General features: G+C 39.6%; 1 protein-coding gene across 3 annotated transcripts in view; it reads right to left on the bottom strand.

Moving 5' to 3' along the window:
• Positions 1–12613, bottom strand: part of SERTAD2 (SERTA domain containing 2) — a 121834-nt gene extending 109221 nt beyond the window's left edge. Inside the window, exon 1 of one of the 3 annotated variants that reach the window (XM_080685732.1) lies at positions 12014–12613. The gene's annotated coding sequence lies outside the window, so the exon portion shown is untranslated. Of the gene's footprint in view, positions 1–11443; positions 11726–12013 lie in introns of those variants that run through there. The other 2 variants (XM_080685735.1, XM_080685733.1) reach the window with 2 other exon arrangements.
• Positions 12614–18916: the final 6303 nt, after the last annotated feature.

Raw genomic sequence — 18916 nt, 5'->3', positions numbered from 1 at the left:
AAACCACGCTGTGACATGAACATTGATGAATGTTTTTCTCATACCATCATGCAATGTTAGCGCTAGAAAGGATCTTACCTCATCATAATAACAAAACACATTTATACCTCATAAAAATGAAGTAGTGGCCTTTGCAAACACAGAGAAGAAACACACCTTTAGCAAAAACTCCCAGAATTTTATATTCTGCAGAACTTCTCACTTCATATGCATCTGATTTTTAGTAGAATATGAATTCACATCCTTTAAAATGGAATTGAGCTCTTGAAAATCATTCCAAGTTATTATTAATTGTCTTAGGTGGGATAATGGTATTGTGGTTACATAGGAGAATGTCCTTATTCTCAGGAGATGCAGAGTGAAGTATTTAATGGTAAGACTTATGATACATGAAACTTATTTTCACAGGATACAAAAAGTAAGTATGAGAGAAAGAAAGGGAGAGAGCCATAAAGAAAATACAGCAAAAGGTTAGCAATTACTAAATCTAAGTATAGGGAATATGGGTGTTTGTTGAATTATTCTTTCAAGTTTCCTAAATGTTCAAAAAGGAAGTTTGGGAATGACGGAATATGGTGTGGGACACAGCACTACCGAGTATAATGTGGCTATCCATTAGAATAACCTGGCATTTTGAAAAATATTGAAGCCAGGGTCTCACCCCAAATTTTGGCCTGGGCACAGGTGATTCTAATGTATTGATCACACCGGTATGGTAGAACTTGAATTTTAAAGTCACAACTCATTAATACTCTGATAGTCCATCCCAACTCCATGAAGACAAACCTGAAAATTTCTGTAGACTATGTTTTATTTGTGAAAAATTGCCAGTGTTTTAAACTTAACATAAGGATTAATTCTAACAATAAAGAAACTTCCCTGAAACATACATTGGGTGACATAGGAAATATTCAATTAATATTAACCATCACTTTAATAAACCTATTTAAGTCTCCTGGTGCTATGCTCAAGACCATGAGGGCAAGAAAAATAGAGCAGACTTAATTTTTCCCTAAACAAATCTATTCATAGAGTCTATGTTCCAACATGCCAAAATTTAAATTATAAAAATGCAAAAAAAGGAACAATATTTAAGGAAAAGCATTAAGCCACTTAAGCTCTCTTTTAAAAACAAAAGTCTTACTAAATCATGCTCTTTATCCCATGCCAAAGATGAGTCATAATCTGTTAAACTATAAGGAAAGGAGGATTCCTTGAAAAACACACAACTCTAATTCTCCAAATTCAAATTTGTGCAAATTACTTAAAGATACTCCAGTGAGCCGTACATACGGAAAAAAGCTCTCTAAGGCACTATATCTAAATTTCAGCTCACGCACAGGCCTCCTCAGTTCTATTTGTTTTTCTTAAAATATGTGTGTCTGGGGTATGGGGTAGAGGTGAATAAAGAGTAGATGAAATAGAGAAATAAAAATAAATGACAAACTTTAAAAATATAATTCTTATAATAGAGATTTCATCTTGGAAATATACTTTACACCCATGTAGCTTAAAAAAAAGTTTTACTGATATACAATAAATGTATATATTTAAAATGTATAATTTGCTAAGTTTTGTCATATGTATGTATACACCTTTGAAACCATCACAGTAATCAAGATAATGAATATAACTATCCTAGGTGGCCTTCTTTTTTTTTAAATCCTCACCTGAGGATATGTTTATTGATTTTAGAGAGAGAGGAAGGGAGAGAGAAATATCAACATCGATTGGTTGCCTCCTGTAAGCGCCCCAACCAGGGATCAAGCCCGAAACTTTTTAGTGTGTGGGACAACGCGCCAACCAACTGAGCCACCCAGCCAGGGTTCCTAGATGGCCTTTGGAATCAAACAGATGGGTCATAGCACAGATTCAGTTTTCAGGGGGAAAAATTCTTGATAGACATTGTTACATTAAAAAAAAACAACCAAAAAAAAAAAACCAGCAAAAAAGTCTCCACAGAAGTGTCCTAATACTTTTATCAATAGTTAAAATAAACATTGAAGCTTTGGATTTTTTCCCCCTAATTGAAATTTAAGAGAGAAGGATATGTTGTGTTATTTTATCTTAGATTTAGGTCCACATAAACAAATAAAGGCACTCCAAAAACAAAGGCAATCTTAATATTTTCAAACATCCAGGAAAATAAAAATAGAAGCCACAGTCACACTGCATTATGTTTGAGAACTTTTAAACACACACATTAGGGATTTGGCTATTCCAAAGCAAAATAATTTAGAAAGATTATACCTACATATTATGGCAATATGTAGACTTCCTAAATTTGTAATATTAAGCCTGTAGCACTCCCATTTCACAGGCAGGTAGGGCTACTCCAGGCAAAACTGAAGGGAAAAAAAAAAGTGTGTCGTGTCTTCAGTAATTGTTGAAGGCTCCATCTCCACTTCTTTCCTACCCTTTCAGTGTTTCTTCCATTTAGGGCCCTCACCGATGTATCAGGCTTCCCAAAGTTATGAAGTGACTCCTGTCCTCAGAACCTCATCCATGTCAAAGGTAGGTCTATATATTGTGTTCTCAGGTGCAGTTTCTGCTTAGGTAGCTAGCTAGGGAATGTAACAAATGGCTAGGATGTGTGCTCCATTCCCTTCCCTTCCCTTCCCCTCCCCTCCCCTTCCTTGCTGAGCAGTTTTAGTAGCTAAAAGAGGGACTGTTCTACCCTGAGGTGCCTAAGGTACAGGAATACCTGCTAAGCATCTTTGCCCTAACTGAAAAGGAAAGATGGATTTACAGGAAGGCCACCCAGGATCCCCAGAGGGCAAGTCCAAGACAAAGTTTACTATAGTGGCCTACACCAGACTTCCCATCATACTAAATCCCATATTGTTTAATACAAGAGATTTCATTTTCACATGGAGATCTCCTGTCTCCCCAAATGGAATGTGAACACCATGTCTTATTAGTCTGTGATAGCCTCAAGGACTTGGGACATGTATTAAATATTTATTAATAAAAATCAAATAATTAATGAAAATCATTTTATCGTATCATTTCATATTAATGCTATTTTACTACAAAATACTTAGATTTATCTACTTTAATATATGAGGTAGAAATGTATACTATGAGTTTCATTTGTTTGTTTAGAAAATTACATAGCGTTACAATCATAGAAACAAAAGATTAGTTCTTTCTGTACACTGGACAAAAACAAAGTTAAGATGTTCTTGTTAATTGTGCAATATAGCTGAGATGACTACATTTCCATTGTGCAATTTGCAGTGTTACACTTTTTTCCCCAGACTCTGTTATAGAGAAAACAAAGCAAAGGGAGAAAACAACTTGAAAGTATAAAGAAAACCTAGTAAATAGTTCAGATCATGTCAGGTTTCCCAGGGTTCACCAATGAGGACGATTTCAGATTTCTGCTGGAAAAATCCAGTTACATTATCAGTTTTTAACATTTCAACTCAAACTCAAATGAAAATTGTCCATTCAAATGGAGTTTTGTTTCAAGATTTAGGATTCCTTTATATCAAGTCAAAGGGCATAAATTCCATATAAAGAAACCTTACTTTTTTCCAGATCATTATTATACAATGTTTAGTTCTGACTAATCCAAATAGAAGATAATAAGTTCTATACACACCAAATTGTTTGAATGTAATTTCTACTAGAAAAGGAGTATCTGTCTCTTGTCTCCACTGCTCTATGTAAGTGCCTAATAAGAGTAGCTGGCACATAAGTGCTCAATACATTTCTGTTGAAGGAAGGAAGGAAGGAAGGAAGGAAGGAAGGAAGGAAGGAAGGAAGGAAGGAAGGGGACATAGGTGTGCAAAAAAAGACCACGCTTCATAGGTGTGCAAAAAGAGACCACGCTTCTTCCATGAGGCACAGATTTTATAAAGTACAATTTCTGGAAAATCTCTTATTTAATCAACTCCAAAACACAGTTTATCTAATCTTATATTTGAATTGTTTAAATAAAAAGTAACAGTGGACTGTTTTCTAAATCAAAAGGATTCATTTTGTTTACTCAAATTGAAAGTTTTTCTACTACTGAAGTCTGAATAATATCAGGTATTTTGAGAAACTATACAACATTCTCTCCAAATCAATGGATTTTGGTCCTTAGGAAAACATTTTACTCTAAAGATTTTTTTATGTAAACTTTTTTTGTTTAATAATACATATGCATTTACATACCCTTTGATTTCCTGGGTGAAAAGACCCCTTAAAAATCAAAACAAAAGTTAACTCAAAGGGATACATTTCATTTGCGCTGAAGCCATGGGAAGACAATAAAGCTGATGGTTACTTCACCAGGAACCATTAATCATTCAACAATGGTGAGCCCTGGAGAACCTCACAGTGGACTGGTCTGATGTTCAGTCTGGTTGCAAGGAGCTCAACACAACAAAGGAGCTGCTCCTCATGCCTAAGGCGATGTTCTCAGGCCAGCCGCCCCCCCACGTGGTCAGGTGGCCATGGTCACTGCTGAAACAGCCCGCAGGGCTCACCAGGGCCCTGGGCGTGCAGCAAAACAAAGGGTGGATGTTTGAGATGTTTCAAAGTCACATGGACAGAAAAAATTCTGTGGGTATCCCCCCATAACATAAACATGTCACAGTTTCCTCTTTTCCCACCTCACTTAAGCTAAAACTTGGTTTTAGATTTACAAAAATGGCCCCTTACGTTCTGTGTAGATTAGATGGTCGGGAGCTCATCTTTTGAGATGAGAAAGCAAATTTTCTGTATAGAAGGACTTTGCCTCAGCCTCATAAAAGCAGACTGAAATAAATAAAAACTGCTAACTTCATAGCTTATACAGAGGCAGAGGCAAAAGACAGCTAAAGGAAAAACCTACTGTGATCAAGGAAGAATACCAATGTGAAGAGAAGATAGAGCAAAATAAGAAAGATGCTGCTTAAAAACAAAAAGCAAACGCACGTGGAAATATTAAGAAAACTGAAAAACAATGGCAGAACAAAGGAAAGAGGGTGAAAACCAGGGAAAAAATTACATTAAAAGTGAGCTGTTTGGGTCATTTTATTTACTATGGTAAAAGTAAACATTCAATATAGAGTAATACATACCACCACACAAAACATTATAAACATCAATGTGGACTTTAAATTCAAAAGAGGAGAAGAAATCTATCATTCTAAGTTTCTGTTAGTTGAATGTTGAACAATAAGGGGAAAAGGACACTATATTTTTAAAGTTGCTTTTTGCTAAGCAACTTCGTATTAGAGGATAATTGCTCACTATACTCAATATTAGTTGAAATAAATATTTCTTTGTATGTCCACTTGTTTTGATAGGTCTTATTCTGAGGACACTAGAATTCAGTTCCATTTTAAAAAGTGAGTAACATCATGAAGCCGTGACAACTCTTCTGCTAATAACCAGAAAGAGATAAAGCTGAATTAAATGTACATAATGTGCTGGCTGTGGGCTTTTGACTTTTAAAGTCTGCTAACTCACTTTTAAGGACAAGAGAAGACTAGTTTCTTAATACACAGCCTTTTCAGACGTATCTTCACTCAAATTTTCAAATAAAAGATTAGCTAGATTAAATGAAATCCTACAACCTGATGTGTGCACATTACACTGCATTCCAGGCTCAAAATAAATGAATATAGCTAAAGAATCATTTGGAAATTTAGAAGTAAATAAAAAATTAATTTTTCTTTGAATATACTTCTAACGAAGTCTAATATGTCTGAACATTTTTTCCTGCAATGTGCAAGCAAGTTTTACAAGCTTTAACTTAATAAAATGTATTATCTCTTAGAAACATAAAGTTTGTTCGTACATCAACCCCTGCTATAACCCAGGATGTACTCAGCATTATCATTTTTTAAAAATATATTTTTTGTTATTGATTTCAGAGTAGAAGGGAGAGGGGGAGAGAGAGAGAAGCATCAATGATGAGCCCTAGCCTTTTGGCTCAGTGTATAGATTCAAGGGTCCTCAAACTACGGCCCACGGGCCACATATGGCCCACCGAGTACATTTATCCGGCCCGCCGGGTGCCGCTGCCTGTCCTGCTTAGCAGCCAACTCATCCTGGGCCCGCAGTGCGCATAGGAATTTGTTCATAGTTCATAGTTTTTTTTTTAACTATAGTCCGGCCCTCCAACGGTCTGAGGGACAGTGACCCCCTGTTTAAAAAGTTTGAGGACCCCTGGATCAGCTCGCGAACTGTAGGGTCCCAGGTTCGATTTCGGTCAAGGGCACATACCTTGGTTACAGGCTCGACCCCTGGCCCTGGTCAGGGCACATGTGGAAGGCAACCTATTGATGTGTCTCTTCACATTGATGTTTCTCTCTCTATATATATATATATATCTCCCTCCCTTCCACTCTAAAAATTAATGGAAAGACATATCCTTGAGTGAGGATTAAAAAAAAGAAGAAGAAAGAAACATCAATGATGAGAGAGAATCACTGATCGGCTGCCTCCTGTATTCCCTTTACTGGGGATCGAGCCCACAACCTGGGCATGTGCCCTGACAGGGATTTGAACCGTGTCTTCCTGGTCTATAGGTGGCTGCTCAACCACTGAACCATGCTAGCCGGGCTCAGTGTTATCATTTTAAATCCCATTCAATTAAACCAAAGTTCCTTGCCTCTTTAAAAGGTACCTTACACATTCTTGGGAACATATCAATTAAAAATCTCTTCAAATATAAAGTTAAAAGAAAAAATGCCCTTCAGACAAAAGATCTAAAAGGCCACAAGTTTTAAATGCTAATGTTTATATTTGCTTGCATTTTTGTCCTCCAATGCTTTCAAAAAGTACTTACAACGTACCCCTACAACATCCTCTGTGAATGAGGGTAGGGTAACTGCCTTCCCTCTTCCCACTGAAAGATGGATAAGAACTCCAAGAGCCATGGAGGTTAAGTGTAAAACTCAAGGTCACCTGCCAATAAGTAGCACTGCTCAGTCCATGGACCTCAATTTTAAGTTTATGTCAATAGAGAATATATATATTATTTTCCTCTATTTTTGATCACTGACAGATATAGCAGGTCCTCGAACAATGTAGTTTTATTCATCATCGTTTCATCTTATGGTAGGAAATTAACTCTTATTTTATATCAATTAGCCTATGGTAAATTTTACATTGATTTCATTTTGTCTTGCTTAAAGTCACAGAACCTATTGATGACGTTAAGTGGAGTCTTAGTATACAGTTATTCATTTTCCTAATGTTAGAAGACAACACAGAAATCACAAGCCTTAAAGTTTTTATCTACCTCATTCTTCTCTTCTTTCCAAATTTTTCATCAGAAACGTTGCTTTTTTATTTTTTTTAATATATTTTATTGATTTTTTACAGAGAGGAAGGGAGAGGGATAGAGAGTTAGAAACATCGATGAGAGAGAAACATCGATCAGCTGCCTCCTGCACACCTCCTACTGGGGGAATGTGCCCGCAACCAAGGTACATGCCCTTGACCGGAATCGAACCCGGGACCCTTCAGTCCACAGGCCGACGCTCTATCCACTGAGCCAAAACGGTTAGGGCAGAAACTATGCTTTTTTAAAAAGGTTGGATACATTATATAGGACTATAAAATACTAATACTCACATGTCTTCACAAAAATGTTAAATGAAAGGATGAGATAAGAAAGAGATGTGAGCTACAGAAACAGTCATGCTAAAATGTGCCAAGTGAAAAATAAATGACCTTACATCTTGCAGACCAGACACTTGTGTAGTTTCTAAGTGCCTATAAATTAATTTTTTTAAGTTTCATTTTTAGGCTGGCTGCTTAAAAGTATATGAACAACAAAGGGCAAGTTTTCTAAATTAATTGTTTTAGCCAATAAAAATGCAATATATTCAGCTAAAATCGGTAATTGGTGATTAGGTAAAACAAAGGATTATATATACAAGATTATCCAATTGTAGTATATAGTATACATATTTGAAAAGTTTTAACAATGTTAGGGAACACTAACACTTCTGAGTCAATCAGTATCCAGATTTCGTTACTGAGGATATCTCTTTTATACAAGATATTTTTGCATTTTATAATTTCAGGGGCATAATAAATTAAACTGGATTTTATTGACAAATAAAACAGAGTGATTCTATAAATGAAGCAGGTGCTAGGCCTCATCAATTTTGTTTATTTAAAATATATATATTCCCTAATTGTGTAATGCCTATTAAGTATGTGAAGTTTAAAGTGCTTTATTTACTAATTACATTTACCTCCTTTATGAGTCCTATTACACTATTTACTACAGCTATTTCTAAAGTTAATTATTTATTAAGATTATGCAAGAGAAAGAGTTTCATTCTTGAATGGGAAGAGAAACCAAGCTTTGGTCCTTAAGGAAAAGATGCCATTTTATTTTCACAGTGTTAGCTTAATAAATTCTCTTTATTATTATTAATTCTGAGGCCGATAATAACATCACAACATCATTTGGGACATGCAAAAATCTAATTTGTATAATTCACATTTATAGTAACATCCAACTTAGTAACAGGAAATTTGGGAGTTAGAACATCTTACAATAATAAATGGACATGTCAGGTATCAAAGGAAGATATCTGATATGTACTTTTCTGACTATTTTAAGTTTAATCTTTAAAATGAAAAATAGTTCCTTAATAAAGTATGTTATGCTGTAATTCCCCTCATTTGTTCTCTATTTACAAAAATAATAATTGAGAGCATAAAAATTCAATTTAACAATACAAATACTAGCATTCTCCACAATATTACTTACATGTCATTCACCTAACTCATAAATAACTTCGGAATAACATTATTTAATTCATTCCACAGCATTCATTAAGCTTCTTTATGTACCAGGCACCCTGGTAGATACTGGAGATTAAATTATGAATGAAACACTCATATATGTGTATATATATAGTATATATAGGCCCGCTGAACGAAATTCGTGCAAGGGGCTCAGCCCTCACAGCTGCGGCGGCTTGCCTTGGCCCTCACAGCCCTGGCTTCATCCGGAAGGTCGTCCAAAAGGACGTCCAGAAGGTCGTTCGGCTGTCCGGTCTAATTAACATATTACGCTTTTATTAAGTATATATTATAGATATATATATTTTTAATTAATTTCAGAGAGGAAGGGAGATGGAGAGAGAGATAAAAATATCAATGACGAAAGAGGATCATTGATTGGTTGCCTTCTGCATGCTCCTTACTGGGGATTGAGCCCACAATCCAGGCATGTGCCCTGACCCAGAATCGAACAATGACCTCCTGGTTCATAGGTCAAAGCTCAACCACTGAGCCATGCCGCCAGCTGGGCTGAAACACTTTTCTTACCCTCAAAGAGCTTTCTCTTTAGTAAAGGAGAAAATCATAGATAACAGCAAATGTGTGATAGGTATCACTATAATAGAAGTATATATATATCTTCTTATGCAAGCTTAAATGAAAGAGTGATCAACTCAGCTCATCAAATAACTAAATTTCATGAAGATATATATAAATGCTAGTTTAAAGTATAAATCTCAAAGAATATCATACATATTGATAATAATTCTGCTTGACAGCAACAATTCTTTACAAAAAATTTACTCATGTTTCAAGACATACTAGGAGGATAACAGGGAATTAAACTTGAACAGATGTTTCAAATGCTAGTCAAGATCTTTACAAAGATGTACTACTAGTAAATATTAGTTAAGATCTTTGCATGGCCCTGGCCAAGCAGCACAGTTGGTTAGAGCATTATCTGGATACACCAAGGTTGCTGGTTCAATCCGGAGTCAGAGCACATAGAAGTGGAGGGGACCTAATTTATGGTGACAGTAGATGGTCTGACTTTGGGTGGCGAGCAGACAGTGCAATATACAGATCTTGTATCATAGAAATGTACACTTGAAACCTATCTGATCCTATTAACCAATGTCACCCCAATAAATTTAATAAAAATTTTAAAAATGAATCAACCAATGAATGCATAAATTAGTGGAATAACAACGTGATGTTTCTCTCTCTCTAAAAAAAAAAAAAATCAATAAAAAAATTTTCTTTTAAATCTTTGCAGGCTGGCAGGCATGGCTCAGAGGTTAACCTATGAACCAGGAGGTCATGCTTTAATTCCTGGTCGTCGGGGCACATGCCCAGGTTGCGGGGCTGGATCCCAAGTGGAGCATGCAGGAGGCAGCCGATCGATGATTCTCTCTCATCACTAATGTTTCTGTCTCTCTCTCTCCCCCATTTCCTTCTTCTCTGAAATCAATAAAAAAAATATTTTAAAAAATAAAAAATATTTGCATATATTAACTCATTCTGACCCCACAATAACCCTATGAAGTGTTTTCTATTATCCCCATTTTACAGATAGGGAATCTGAGGTTAACTTGACCATGGTCACATAGACAACAAAAGGAAATGCTGGGACTTGAACTTACAGAATCTAATTCTAGAGGCCCCACTCTTAACCACTGTATTAGACATCCTCTCTGAGGGGGTGGTGATGACGGAACAGCTAACACCAAGTGCTCTGTGACATGCATTCTTAGTTATCCTTACAGCAGCCCTTTAAGGAAAAGTCATCCTTCCCATTTACAGGAGAAAATCAGCAGAGGCCAGGTTTAAAAGTTGCCCAAGGTCAAACAGCTATCTAAGGATGGCAGCAAGATTCAAACTCAGGCAGCCTGGCTCCTGTGCTTGAGGCCTCTCAATGATTCAGTCTGACACTCAGGCGAAAGGCCACACGATAAATTAAACAATTCAAAAAAGCTTTGTATAAGTCTTCCTGAAATACTTTGCAAGATTTGGGAGCTTATGACAAGCATTTCCTTACGATAGCATTTACATTTGAGTCAACTTGACTACTTTAGGCTGATCATAAACACATTTCTGCTCTTCAAAAATAAATATTTCTATAGAAAATTGGCAGATTTTAGTACAGATATAGTCTATTCTTTAAACTTAAATTTAGTAACAACTTATTCTGATTAGTCTGAAAGAGAAGGAGAGAAATGAACTACTAAGAGGCCTTTCCTATACTTTAATATATCAAAACACGTTTGGTTTGGCCTAATTTGAACCTTGTGGACAACATAGACCAGAACTTGATACAAAAAGAGTAATAGCATTTTAAATAGGCTGAATTCTCAAAAGTAACCTCAGAAGCTGATTCAGAGTAACTACTCATAATTTTTACTTTTATCTCCAATTAAATACTAAAGATGCATAAGGTAAGATTCTTATAAAGCATATATGGGCAAGTATGTATACTTCTGAGCTACCAACAATCAAGAAACCAAATTAAATTTTTACAAAACTCTGTAACATGGCATTGTTTAAGAGCAATCAAAAATACAAAAGAGGGATAGCAAAAGAAAAAAAAACCACTATTTTTATCCTTATCACACCCCACTGTGCCCAGTGCCTGAGAAATAAAAAATTCGGTGTTGTAATTTCTTGCTAGAAAAGAGGTGAACTGAAGATGCAGTATGAAGCTGGATTTTCATCTTACCTTGCTTTCCTCCAACAGGTTCAAAGACTTCATAACCTTTACTTTAATAGTGAATTCATATTTTTTCCAAAAGGGAACCTATAAAACTATTTTAAAATAAAAATAGTAAGCCACACCACTAGGCAACCTACCTTCCCTTGCTCTATTATCACACATTCAAATTAGAAATACCTTTTGTCTTGCCTTTACTAAATAAAAGTTGAACTTTGATTTGGAGGAAAATGTACCCAATTAGCCATTTTACACTTTTTGCAGGTCACAGAGTCTCTTAGATCACATTGCTGACTATTACAGTTCACGAAGCATCCTAAAGACAGAAAGCGTGCCATTACCGCTCATTTTATAAGCGTTCTAATGCCCCGATGGTGGAAGTCTGGCAATACCTAGAAACACAGCAGGGCTGGTGAATAAGGAGGGGCGGGGGGAGCGAGGGCTGGGGAGGGAGGCAGTCTCCACCTCAAATCCACGCCGGACCTGGAGCCTTCTTCCCACAATGCGATCCCTGCCCTCCCCAAAGTGGACGGCTCCAACGTTTTCCCCTAGCTCCCCTAGATCCCACACGGCACTCACCCTTCCGCGAAGAAGTCGCCACCGGGTCCAGCTCCGAGACGGGTCGGGGTGGCTGCGAGGGAGGGGACGTCTGGGCTGTGGGCGGGGGGTGTCGGTGCGTCACTCGAGTGCAGGACGGTGAGTTCGAGCGGTGGGAGCCGAGCGGAGCGGGGAAATCAAGTCACGGCCGAAAAAAGGAGAAACGTGGGGGGGGGGTGGAGAGCCCCCTCCCTAAAATAAACTCTCGGTCCCCTGCGACCCCCTGCCCCAGAGAGGGAAAATAAAATCCGGGGGAACTAGACTGATAAATAAATCTCTAAAACGACGAGGAGCGAGGAACAGACTTTAATTTAAAAGGGGAAACGGAGCGAGGGCTGGAGGGGAGACAGAAGTCGCTTTGGGTCTATCCCATGCCTTTGCAGTCCCCAAGCAGAGGAGGAGGCTGGCTGAGGGGAAGTTGCAGCGGCTCCTGAGGAGGAGGTGGAGGAGGAGGAGGAGGAGGAGGAGGTTACACCGTAGCAAGTACAGACAGACAGCCATGGATCAGAGGGGCGCTGCGAGCAGGGGCGGCCGCGGCGGGGCGAGCGGCGGTGGCGGCAGCACCGCCTGCTCAGCTCGCTCAAGACATTTAATTGGATTGATGGGTTGTGCAGTGACTCACAGACTTTACAGAGTCGTACAGCAGTCCCCGCCCAGCTGGCCAGGGGGATGCGGCGGGGACCGCGGGGAAAGGGGGTCGCGGACGAGCCGGGAAGGGAGGCGGCGACTGAGAGGGCGAGGCGTTGGGGGGCGGGTAGCGGAGCGGAGCCACCCAGTGGCGAAGCCCGCCGCTCCGACGGGCGTGAGCTTCGGCCAATGACAGCGCGGCTCGCTCGGCGGCTGGCTTCGCCCCTAGCCCACTGAGTCTACTAAGGACACTGCCGCGATCGGGGCGGGGGAAGTGGAGTGGGGGGTGGGGAGAGTGGGTGGACGTTGAAGTGGGGGTGGAGGGAAAGAGGAGGCGCCGGAGACCCGCGGAGTCACTCCGCTCGCCTCGCTTCAGAAGTGCGCCTTCCGCCAATCCCAGGGCCGCTTGGGGGTGATGGACACCAGTATGTGACCAATTAGGAGAAGAAGATACCCTTAGCGAGACAGAGGGGAAGAAGTAGGCGGGCCAACGCCCTCCCCCGCCCTCCCGCCCCGTTGGGGTCAGTCACGCAAATAACAGTGTGAGAGCTGGGGCCGCGCGGGGGGGCTGGGCCGCGCTGCTGGCGGCGTGACTGCGATCGCGACAGGCTGTGGTGCCCACACCGCGCCGGCGGGAGGAGGCGGCGGAGGCTGGCTCCTTACTCAGCTTGCAGGCTGCGGCTGCTCCTCCTCAGCCTCTGCCGTGCGCAGCCGGGAGCCGCGAAGGCCAAACCCCACAGCCGAGGAGCAACCACATTTGGAGTGAATCAGACCAAAACTTTGCCCACGTCCATGCAGCGCCTACTCTCGGAGACAGCTCTGTGGGGCTGTGCTCTAGGCTCTGAGGCAGCTGGAAGCCAGAGACCGGAGGCTCGGCAATGGCATTTGCGTCCTTGCTTGCCTGTTTTCTGGGGAAGTCAGGGCAGGGTGTGGACAGGTTGAAACAGCTCCTGAATACGTACCTTTTTTTTTTTTTTTTTTTTTTTGAGTTTCCGGAAAAGGCACTTTTTCACCTGGCATGAACGAAGCTGTATGGGCTTTGTTTTTTAAATGCATGTAAGCACCTTGGCTTCCTCCCTTCTGCAACCTCTCGCCCATTCTCTGCCCAGCCTCCTTCACCTGCTACCTGATGGCAATGCTAGGGAGTACTCACTATCAGATCTTGTCACTGCTCATTCCCAGAAACTATGGCTTTCTCAGTTTCTTGCCTACTGTCCAATAATCGTTTTACAGACCTTAACCCTTTCCGCGTACTTTTGCAAGTAACTGTAATTACCAATCAACCTGAATAGAAATGCCCACAAAAGCAGTTACTTCTTTCCCACAAGGTGCATTTCTGCACCTTGACATTTACGACAGTTGCTTCCTATCCAAGGAAAGGAAAATCATATCTCATCCCTACAAAAAGAGGTTTTCAAAACTACTTAGAAGGCCCATTGTCCATTTGCGATAGCCAAGTCAACTAGAGAGACCTAGAGTCGATTTAGGGTCCTGAGGTGACCTAGATAATGTTTTCTTTCCCATAAGATTAAAACCTAAAGTGGTCTGGAAGTCAGGGAACATGGACGTTTGCTCGGGTCATATTGAAGTTTTCCTTGATTATTGTCATTTTAGGGCATGAGTCTTCCCCTGAGCTGTAATAGTGAGACTCAGCCTGACACCTTTTACCTCTTCCCTTTCTGATTTTAGCCCTACTCCATGATGTCTGCCTGTAATCCCGAGTCCACCTAAGAAAATGAGCTGCCCTGCAAACGTTTGCAGTACCTAGCTTGTGCATGCGTTGCCCCTCTGTGTTGAAACGCCTTTGGAATCCAGCAGTGCAAGGAGGCCAGTGTCCTCACCCCAGGACACAGTGATCCATGAAAGGTAGACAGTGCTCTCTTGCCAGGTCACCCTGTGATAATCTAGTGGCTAGTGGTCGGCAAACTCATTAGTCAACAGAGCCAAATATCAACAGTACAACGATTGAAATTTATTTTGAGAGCCAAATTTTTTAAACTTAAACTTCTTCTAACGCCACTTCTTCAAAATAGACTCGCCCAGGCCGTGGTACTTTGTGGAAGAGCCACACTCAAGGGGTCAAAGAGCCGCAGACAAACTAAATCCCTCAAATGGGAAAAATCACCTCCATTTCTAATGTGTGCTTTTGTACTACATTTAAGAATGTGCTAATGATGCATTTTTTTAAAAATATTTTTTATTGATTTCAAAGAGAAAGGAAGAGGGAGAGACAGAAACATCAATGATGAGAATCATTGATCAGCTGCCCCCTGCACGCCCCCTACTGGGGATTGAGCCGGAAACCCAGGCATGTGCCCTCATCAGGAACTGAACCGTGACCTCTTGGTTCATAGGTCAATGCTCAACCACTGAGCCATGCTGGCAGGGCTAGCCAAACCTAATCTTAACTGCTATAGTAAGAAACCTAAATATGAAATCAATTCATGAAAATCAAAACTATTCCTACATACTAGTACTAATAAACTAGAAAATACAACAAAACTGTAAAGTTAAGAATTCACCTGAGATAGAATGCACAACACCTTTAGGAAGAAAATAGTCTATTAAAAGACTTCAAAGAAGATCTAAGTAGGGGAATATATAATATTTGTGGATAGGATTGTTAAGCTTTGAATGATCTCTAAATTTATTCATAATCTCAATGTAAACCTTTCAAACTTGTAACACGATTTGAGGAATTTAAGCATTCTGAAATGCATACAAAAGACTAAATTCCATTTTTTAAAAAGAAAACCCGAGCGAGGGGAAATTCACCCTTCCAGATAGAAAGACATATTATGTTATAGTAACAGGCATGTGAAACAGAATAGAGAACTCAGAAACAACCCATTTACCTATGAGAACTTGGTATGCAATAATGGCAACATCACACAAAATCTATGATGAAATCATGCTGAGATAGTCAACTATTGCTGCAATAATAACATTATATAACAAATAATCCCAAAAGATCAGCACCTATAGCAGCCATTGTTTTTTCTCCTTCATGAGTTTGTATGTGAACTGAGATTTTGCTGATCTCACCTGGGCTCATCAAGACTTGGCTGGGCTCAGCCAAGTTCAGCTGGGCTTGGCTCCAGGACACAGGTAAAGTTCAGGTCTTCATCACATGTCTCATTCTGGCAATGACAGAAGCAGAAAAAGTGAAGTCAAATCACTCAAACACATTTAAGGTCCCTGCTCCCATCACCTTCTAACATTCCATTGGCCAAATAAGTCACATGGCCATGTCCAACCACAATAGTGGAAGAACTGCAAAATCACATAGCAAAGGGCCTGGGTATATAAATCTATAGCAGGAAGGACATAAAGGGTTGGGAATGATAATCCAATTTAACACAGAGGTTTCTTAGATAATATTGGAAAAATTGGTTCATTGTGGAGAAAAAGTTGCATCTATATCTCATACCATATGCAAAGTATGAGCTCTCAGTGAATTTTAAAAAGCCTAAAAGTCAAAGGGAAAATTATAAAGCCAATAGAAATTAAAAGCAGAAGAATAGCGTTGGCCTAGGATAGGAAAATGCTTCTTAACTAAGACTCTAAAAGCATAAACTATAAAACCAAAACAATGACAAACCATACTAAATCAAAATTAGAGTTTTCTGTTCAACAGAAAACATCATAAATAAGATAAAATTGATAGATTGAGAGATATTCCCAAAAGTTAAAACCAACAAGAGGTTAATATCTAGAATATTCTAGGAATTCCTGCAAATCATTGAGAGAAAAAAACCACACACAAACAAACTAATAACCCACAGGAAACATAATAGAAAAATAGCCAAAGAATATGAACAGGCAAATTTACAAAAAAAGAAACTTGAGAAACTAACAAGTAGATGAAGAGATATACAAATAAAAGCATATTAATACAATAAGACACTTCTTTACATGTATTAAATAGGCAAAACTGTGAAAGATGGTTAACACCCAGTGTTGGCTAGGCTGGGAAGAAGCCATTGCTGTTAGAATTAAGTCCAGGTCATTTTGGAGTTGTCTTGGAGCATGTATGTTCCTGATGGCCCAGCAGTTCCACTCCTGGGAATATATACCTCTAAGAAACTCTTGCACAAGCCCATAACAGGACACGATTGAGGATACTCATCACAGCAGCATTTGAGATAGCAGCGTATTATATGCAAACTTAGTACACATCACCTGTAAACTGGTAAGTAAAACCATGAATACTCTGCAGTAACATGCAGCTGTTGGAAGTAATGCACTAAACGTACATCTTGCAACATGGATAAATCTTTAAAAGATGTTATAACTGAAAAAAAGGTAAGAAAGCAAACAAGATCACGTAAGTCCCAGGCCTTGGGATGTGTTTCATTATAGGATGCATCAATATGTTTTTCATTTCTGCTCTTATCTAGGGCACTCAGAGGGGAGGAAAAGGAAGGTGCTGTTACGACTCACTTCTGACTCAAATATTTTCTTCCAGTTTTCACATGAAGTTGTGGCAGGCTTTCATGCAGGCCCTTCCCCCACATCCCACACTTAACTCCTTCTACAGGCCCATAGTTTCTCCCTCCATGGCATGCTCTGTCACCTCCCTGCTCCCTCATACATGTTGAATATACATTTATCTGGTTATAAGTTTCCTTCCCAGGCTGGGTGGGAGATGAGTGATGGCTCTTGAGGAGTGGGCTGCACAGTCAGAGATGTAAAATACAATCTTGCCACTGTGCTCCTCACACCTGCCTACATCCCCATTTCCAAGTGAGAAACACCCAAAAATCTCTGGATTTTAGAAAGCTTTATTTCAAGACTGACCTAAAAATGTGTTTGCTTATGTATTTTTGTATACCTTCTAGGGTGCTATCGGTGCTAATAATAACCATATGGATGATATAACAGTAATTGTAATATTAGCTTTGTGTCAATAAGCAGGAGACACTGAGGCCTTTTAAAGTTGACTGAAAGGGATGCGATGGAAAAAACGTAACTAGCTGTAGAGGCTTAGGACACATATCAGAAATAGATCCCTGAAATCAGGGTTGATAAACAAGGAAAAGGAGTTACCAGGAGGTTTGGAGATAGATAGATGAGTTAGGGGGCTTTCTAACCTAAAGTCTGGAATAAATGTGGTGGCTCTTGAAATTTCTCCCAGCCCTGTCTGGTTATGAATCTCTACACAATTGTTTCCCACAAAGGTACACTGGAAATAGCCCCTGCTTGGATTATACTGCCTTAAAAGCCTGTCTCTACCCAAAGCATTCCTTAATGGCTCATTACTAGCATATGAAATTCTGACCCTTAGTAATGGCTATGATTTCATGGTCCTCAAACTCACATATGCAGGAGCTTGCCTGAGCCCAGGTAGGGAGCTCTGCAGGGTAGCAAATGAGGACCAGCTGCCCACACCCCTTCCTGGGGGACTGAGCAACAGCTGCAGGCTTCTCTCCAAATAGCTTTGGGTCCCTGGTTTCTGCAGAAGCCAGAATGTGAGCCTGCAAAGATGACTGTTCTCAGGATCACATATCTTATGATCCCATTTAAGGTCTGTAATGCTCATCACTAGCTCCCCAAATTGGAGCATTAATGTTAGCTTGCATCTATTACATAACACTAACCCTAAACGGTCTAATGATTTATTCATCTGTCGTTTCTGTAACTCCTAGGAACTGTGTGATCCCATCATTCTGTATTTGTTGAACACTTTCTGAGTTCTAGACAGTCTTGGGAGGTGTAAATGGAAAAGTAGATTGAGCCCAGATTATAGGAACCTAAATGCCTGGTTAAGAGTGTCAATTTATAGGTAAAGGAAGTAGGGAGCCTTCGAAGGTGTTTGAAAACTGGAATAACATGATGAAAATAGTGTTTTAAACTTAATTGAGCAAAAAATTTGGGGAAAGGACAAACAACTATTAAGTCCTATTATAGGAAAGCCTCTGTAATTTATAGTTGCTAGGTGTTGTTCTGTGTCTGTTTTTAATATAGGGAGTAGCATTTTGAGGTATTAGCCAGTGTAGTTTCCCTGTATTTCCTATACCTGAGTCCATTTCCTCAGGGTATGTATATGTACAGAAGAGCTTTGGGAAGAAGGGTCAACTCCTGACTTTCTGGTCTCAAAATGGACTTGAAGAACTCCCAGCAGAGACACTAGCTCTAGAGAAAGGCCCGAGTTTTCATAAGCCACAAGGCAACATGAAAGCAGAGATCTGGAAGCACAATTTGTGGGGCCCAGAAATAAGTGTTGTTAAACGTCCTAGGATATAGATGTTTTCCCTT

Source organism: Plecotus auritus (assembly GCF_963455305.1).
Source record: "Plecotus auritus genome assembly, chromosome: 8".
In the NCBI taxonomy this organism is placed as follows: domain Eukaryota; kingdom Metazoa; phylum Chordata; class Mammalia; order Chiroptera; family Vespertilionidae; genus Plecotus; species Plecotus auritus.
This window is presented reverse-complemented; position numbering and strand designations above follow the sequence as displayed.